General features: G+C 41.5%; 1 long non-coding RNA gene across 1 annotated transcript; it reads right to left on the reverse strand.

Annotated features, from left to right (window-relative positions):
* Positions 1–4658: 4658 nt before the first annotated feature.
* Positions 4659–5809, reverse strand: LOC311021627. The gene is made up of 3 exons (XR_014598029.1): positions 5348–5809; positions 4958–5069; positions 4659–4745 (listed from the first exon to the last, which is right to left on the reverse strand). It is a non-coding gene; the product is annotated as an uncharacterized lncRNA (long non-coding RNA).
* Positions 5810–7207: the final 1398 nt, after the last annotated feature.

Genomic DNA, 7207 nt, shown 5'->3' on the forward strand with positions numbered 1-7207 from the left:
AAAGACTGTGGCCTAAGACAAAGGAAACGCTGTAGACGTTAAAAGTTCCCCTCCTGTTGTAGCTGTGTGCTACGGTGGAAAGAGGACGTTTAAAGGTAGCGCCGGCTTTTTATGCCTCACGAATGTCTCTCAGGGACCCCCTGGGGTCCCTGTGGTTGTTAGCCAATAGGGCACCAGAGTTGTGTGACGTCACACTTCACACCTTAGCGAGAAGTAAAACAAGATGGAGGTTTGGGGGTTGTTGTAGTTCTTTTATCTCCTTTGTTCCTTTGTTCAGGCCGCATGTGAAGGCTTTTGGCCTCTGTGCAGGCCGCTCTTTGTTCTCTTTGGTGAGGTCCCAACAATATGCATTTGACACATTTTTTTTTCAAAGATTTCAAAGTCCATTTAATAAGGTCCACCTTAGCTTTCTTACCTGTGGTCTTATTCAATATGTGTACTGTACATTCACTGCCGGCCTCAGTGATTTTTGAGGATAAATCTATTGTCTTAACTCAATGTCAAATCTATTAGGAACATGAAACCTGCAAAAAAGGTGGGTCAAGAGATGCAAATACAATTTTCTAAACATATTTGCTCCACTTCTCTCTCCACTTATGTGCATGTTCAAACACAATAAGTTCAGAAAGACTTGTTTTGAACAGTTGAACAAGCATGGCTGTATAAGCCTATAATTTGCCTATCTCGTGATTTCTTTATAGACTAGGACAATGCAGAGATGATCCTTGAGGAACAAAACCAGGAGACGTCATCACTGGAGGACTGGAACTGATCATCAAGTGGATCATACAGAGAGCTCCAGTGATTTAGATCCAGCACCTAGTGGCTCAATGCAGAAAAACCATGAAAAAGTAAGCCCCAGTATTGCATTTTTATGGACCCAGTCTGTGATATACAGTATGGAACTTGTGTTGTATGGAGATTCATTTGTGCCAAAATGTTCAAACAATGCTTTGAAACAAAAGTTGATCAATCAAATATCAACTACAAAATTAAAACAAAAAAAAGTAAAGTCAAAGATAACATTTTGAAACTCGTGAAGTCTATGAGGACACAGAGATGGGGTTTAAGAGACCATGATTTTGTTGCAAATAACAAATCCATCTCAAATTTTAACTGCAGCTAAGATGATGGAAGTTGGCAAAAGGTTTTGAGTTCAATGCCACATTAACTCAATATGACGGCTTTGATAAGATGGTGCAAAAACAAAGATAAGGTAATAATTATATGTTTGTTTTGTTTGAATTTAATTATAAACAAAGAGGAGAACCAATCAGCCAATGAAGACCAGCAACTCCTGAGATGAGTGACACAGAGGTCCTGTATCCACCATCTTCCGATGATGTTGGCAATCATACTCGGCAGTCAACAGGCAGTCATGGATCTGAAGATGACTGTTTAATGCCTGTGTCAAATCAAGATGCAGACCAGTTGTTAAGTGACAAGTCGGATTACCCTCTTGCCCTTGTCATCCAAGCATCTCTTGAGGACTCTGAAGTTCACTTTGGACCCGTTTGTGTTGATGATGATGATGATGATAATCAAGACTCCACCCTTCCCTGGAATCCACATGACTTCAACAGTATGCAGGTATAGTGTAGAACTAAGTTATTTTCTAACAGTGCTGCAAAAAAATATTACTACCATTATTGATTAATTTCAAGAGTTTTCACTTTTCATTATATAAAATGTAGAAAAACAGTTACAAATAGTCATCCCAAGTTCTCTCATACCAAGCTGATGTTTTTAGATTACTTTTTCATCCAAACAGTCCAAAACCAAAAGATATTCCATTATTGTGATATAAAATAGTAAAGTAGCAAATCTAGAACCACAGCATAATTCTTGCATAATTTTTGCATGCTAATTGATATATTGATTGTCAAAGTTGTTGATTCATTTTCTGTTCACCAATTGATTAATGTATTAATAATCACACCTTATTACCTTTTTTAAAAATCTTGCAGCACTCTACACTGTATCATAAAGCAGTCTTCCAGTACCCATTTGAAAAATAACTCCTTGTGATATTAAGACGAGTAAACATAGTTGATGATGTCCTTAATATCTTCATGGACCCAAAAGTACTGAATGCTAATCTAAAAATGGAGTTTACAAATGAGAAAGCTGTGGACAGTAGGGCTGGACGATTAATCGAATTTTGATCGCGATTTCGATTTTGGCTTCTCACGATCATGAAAACACTGTAATCGAAGAAAAACCATTAATGTGCTGCCGCGCGGCGTGTATGCAAATTACTGCGCTGTAAAAGCACAGTGAACGCACCTGTGCGCCTGCAGCTGCAGCAGTGAGTGTGTGGATCATTGTGGAACGAGCGATTGACAACATGGCAGAAAAGCAGCCTAAGCCTTTAGTTGAAAAGGGAGGCAGCCACCGCCACCGCCACCCAATCCTCCATCGAGGACACTCTTTACGATGCCGCTCCATATCCCACCGGCGACAGCGAGTGATAACGGAGGCTGTGAGGTTCATGCTAGCTGCTAGCTAAGGACGTGCCCTATCAGTACAGTTAGTGACCAGGCTTCAAGACATCGGTCAAAACTTTGGACCAGCTTTACGTGTTGCCATCACGCAGAGTTGCGCTGCCTGCTTTGTACGATAAATGTCGCGCTTAAGTTTAAAAAGATGTCTCCACTGCCGAGTATTATTTATTTTAATTTTTTGTTTTTACATTGGTATTGCTATTATTCATTCATCAATGAAGCCTGAAGTGAAAAGACTGGTTTACTTGTTACTAATTTATTTCTGGTTGTTTTGCTAAAATTTTTATTTAAAGTTGAGTTTTGGTGGCTCAATAAATACTTTTTTGAAAGCAATGAATAATCGTGTTTATTAATCGTGATTTCAATATCAATCAAAATAATTGTGATTATTATTTTTTCCATAATCGTCCAGCCCTAGTGGACAGTGATGGTGTGTCAAGAGAGGTATACTCCGCGTTCTGGGAATATTTCTTGGAACAGTGTGAGGGGGAAGATGAACGAGTACCCAGACTACGACCAGATTATTCCAAGAAGGCATGGCAAGCTCTTGGAAGAGTGTGGTTGAAAGGATACCTGGACCACAAAATCATACCAATCAGACTGTCACCTGCTTTTGTGCTTGCCTGTTGTCAAGGACTTAGTTCAGTGGATGAAGAACTCTTGATGATGTCATTTGCCAGATTTCTTTCAGGGAATGAGCGTGCATCACTTGAAAAAGAACTACAGGGCAACATTGATGAAACTGTTGAGGAGGACTTACTCGACATCTTCTCAAGAATGGGCTCACACTGCCTGCCCTCTAAAGACAACGTACGGGCTGCCATTTTAACAATGGCACACAAAGCTCTTCTTCAAGTTCATAATTGACTGTTTCCACTCCAGTATTCACAACACTCATAACCAGAGAAAACATAATGGAGCTTTACGAATCTAAGCGGCCAACTAACAGAGCAGACAGCTCTTAACCACCTGCTACGGTATGTGAGAAGCATGACCAAAGAAAACTGGAGCTGTGCACAGACACAATTGAAGCAACTTTTAATAGATTGTGTAGTGACTTTTTAACCTGTTTAAATAAGCCACTGAGGGGCGAACGGACGAACTTGTTTCGGACGCGTGTTCTGAGCCAACCGTAAACCAATGTCCAGTCCCTTATAACTTTGGATGCGGTGATCCGTTTATTTTATACTCAGTATTCCTATGATTGTACACGGGACAAGATAACACGGTGACACGCTGACATGGTCAAAAACTGTTTGCCTCCTCCATTCAACACACCTGATTTCCATCACCTTGGAGGTGAACTATATGCACTTTGGAGCAATGCTCCACCCCGTGTCAAACTCAAGAATTGCATGTATACATACAAAAGACAAAACTATATTATGGCTCCAACACACCGGCCCCTAATTGTTAATTGGCAGGAGGGCATAAACAATTCAATACATATTTATATGATGGAGCCAATAAAACAAACAAACAAAAAATCCTCTATGGGTCAGAGGTCATCAATAACGCCTGCCTATTTACAACTTACACTCACCAGACACTTTATAAGTTACACCTGTCCAACTGCTTGTTAACGCAAATTTCTTATCAGCCAATCACATGGCAGCAACTCAATGCATTAAGGCATGTAGACATGGTCAAGACGATCTGCTGCAGTTCAAACCGAGCATCAGAATGGGGAAGAAAGGTGATTTAAGTGACTTTGAATGTGGCATGGTTGTTGGTGCCAGACGGGCTGGTCTGAGTATTTCAGAAACTGCTGATCTACTGGGATTTTCATGAACAACCATCTCTAGGGTTTACAGAGAATGGTCCGAAAAAGAGAAAATATCCAGTGAGCGGCAGTTCTGTGGGTGCAAATTCCTTGTTGATGCCAGAGGTCAGAGGAGAATGGCCAGACTGGTTCCAGCTGATAGAAAGGCAACAGTAACTCAAATAACCACTCATTACAACCGAGGTATGCAGAAGAGCATCAACGCACAACACGTGGAACCTTGAAGCGATGGGCTACAGCAGCAGAAGACCACACCGGGTGCCACTTCTGTCAGCTAAGAACAGGAAACTGAGGCTACAATTTGCACAGGCTCACCAAAATTGGACAATAGAAGATTGGAAAAACGTTGCCTGGTCTGATGAGTCTGGATTTCATCCTCTCCTCTCTCGCCTCCGCCCTCTCATCTGACTTCGCCAGGTAATCAAGAAGATCCAGGTTGTCATCTCTCTTCCTTTTTCCTGGGTAACAGAAAACGGGTATTAAGCAATGCAGAAATAATTTTCCCTGGTGGCGCCTGAGGTCAGGAAGACAGGACAGATTCAATATGCACCTGAACTATATGTTAGTTTAAATATAACCAGGGGTGATTTACATTGAAATCCAAAGCAATCTTCATAAATCATCATCATCATCATCATCATCACTAGAAAGGGGGTCTCGCCCCAAATACTTCCTTTTTTCTGTGCTTGCCTCTGGTCAGGGATTTCTCTCTCCTCAGAAGCAGCACTAGTGCCATGTCTGCTGGTGGAGGGCTCACTTGTTGGTGGTGGTGTCGGATAATTCTGAAGGCGATATTAAATAAGATGAGTCATCAGGCTTAGACATTTGACACACTGCATACTGTTCTATTAGTAGATCTCACTGCACTACAACCAGAATGGTGCATTAATAATGGTGCAATAATGTCTAGAACAATTACTATAACTGCAAAAATTCATGAATGATGTTCACTGTATAATGTTAATACCATTAGTACTACAGTATCTGCTACATTAAATCGACATAAGTTGGCCTATCTGAACTTATTAATATTTCAAGGAGTGGTGTGTAGTCAACCTACCGCCATCGTATATGGAAGACCCAGACTCAATTGTTGTGGCGGCTGTGGCGGAATTCAGTGCCCCTGTCACCTGGTTAGCTGGTCTGTGACCCATTAAGCTGTCCAGCAGCTCGTAAGAGTCACATGTATCGCCACGTCCAACTCCACTTTTGCTCAGGTCTTTTTTTGTGTCCCTATAGTCTTTCTTTAGTTTTTTAAGTTTATTAATTATTTGATTTGGCGTTCGGGTGAACCCAGCCTTGGCCATCTCTTCCGAAAGTTCGTTATAGAGTTTGCTCTTTCTTGTGGAGGTCTCGAGTTTCTCCTGGAATTCAGGTGATGCCCAAATTGCCACCAAACACTTTGTTTCGTCTGCCGACCACTGAACATTTTTCTTCTCCATCGTCTTCTCTGCTTTCTTTCCTTCTCCTCCTGCTTTCTTTCTGTCTTCTTCCTGCTTTCTTTCCGTCTCCTTCCTGCTTTCCTGCTTTCCACGCCCACTGAGGTTTGCCTGGAAAAACCACTATTTTTAGGTTTCGCTGCAAACCGAATTTTCAGGTTCTGAACCAATTATTTTTGCAGTCTGAACGCGCCGGCCGGTTCAAAATTGCGTTGGGGAACCAGAACCGTGCCGGAGCCCTGTCAGTGTGTAACCGCTATGTGAGTGAGTCCGCCGCTGCCATAGCCTACTAGGAAGTATGACACGCTGCTGCTGCTGCTGAGACATAAATCCTTCAAACATTCTATCAACACAGATATGTACATCGATAGTCTGCCGTTACAATTGATTTGCCTCGGGTGTACTGTTGAGTCGTATGAGTGTTTTTAATGCCATGCTAACTAGAACCATTGACTTGCGCTAGCCATAGCACAGCGAACTCGGCAACTAGAAGAACTGAATGAAATGTCTTGAAAAGGTCTCCAGACGTCTCCAACACACCGGTTGAGTTGGAAAATAGGTCTAATGTCCAAAATTCCGAACTATCCCTTTAAATATCTGTATTAAAAAATAGTTAATTGTAAAAACAGACAGTTGAATTAAAAACAGTGAAATTCATAGTGGAAAAATTAATTCATTAAATATGTTTTGTTAATGATTAAAAAAATTGATGTTCACTTAAAAAGAAATAGAACTGTAACAAAATAAGTTATAGAGTTTTAATCTGAAAAAGCTGGGTTGGATACGGTCTTTCATCCAATCTGAAGAGAAGCTCCCGCCCATTGACCCGATCGGAGCAGGTTCACGTTCTCTGAAGCTGCTATGAGAGAGAGAGCAAGCCGCATTGAACACGAGTCGAGTCACGACACACATTAGAACAGTGAAACAATCAAAAAACGTGGATAAAACTCAGAGGAAACCGTTGGAGAAATCCCCCAGACGACCTGGACCTGTGTGAGCGCAGTTGGAGGAGCCGCTCGGGAGGAGAAACGCATCGGTGAGCAACCGGTTTGCGATGCTAAATCGCTAATGCTAATAGCATTATCTTGAAGTGGATATGCTGCTTTATTGGGAGCCAGTAAAGGTGTTGCAGGATGGGTGTAACGCATTTCTTTGAGTAACTTAGACTTTGACTTATAAAGAAGTCTCTTATGTCCACTTTTCTTTTTTTAGACATCTTGGCTGCATGTTATTACCAAACACACATACACACCCACGCGCGCACATACACACATGCAAGGGCGTAACTTTGAGTTGAACATTGGGGGGGTTGAGATTTCCGCCTGTGAAGCAGGTGTATATATATCTTTGGAGACTTTGGAGACTATGGTGGGGGGATTGCGATCCTGTAGGGGGGTCCGGGGGCATGCCCCCCCGGGAGAAAATTTTAAATAATTTCATTTTAATGCATCAATTTGGTGAATTCTGAGAAACAAAATATG

The sequence above is a fragment of the Eutrigla gurnardus genome (assembly GCF_963514095.1).
Source record: "Eutrigla gurnardus genome assembly, chromosome: 12".
NCBI lineage: Eukaryota > Metazoa > Chordata > Actinopteri > Perciformes > Triglidae > Eutrigla > Eutrigla gurnardus.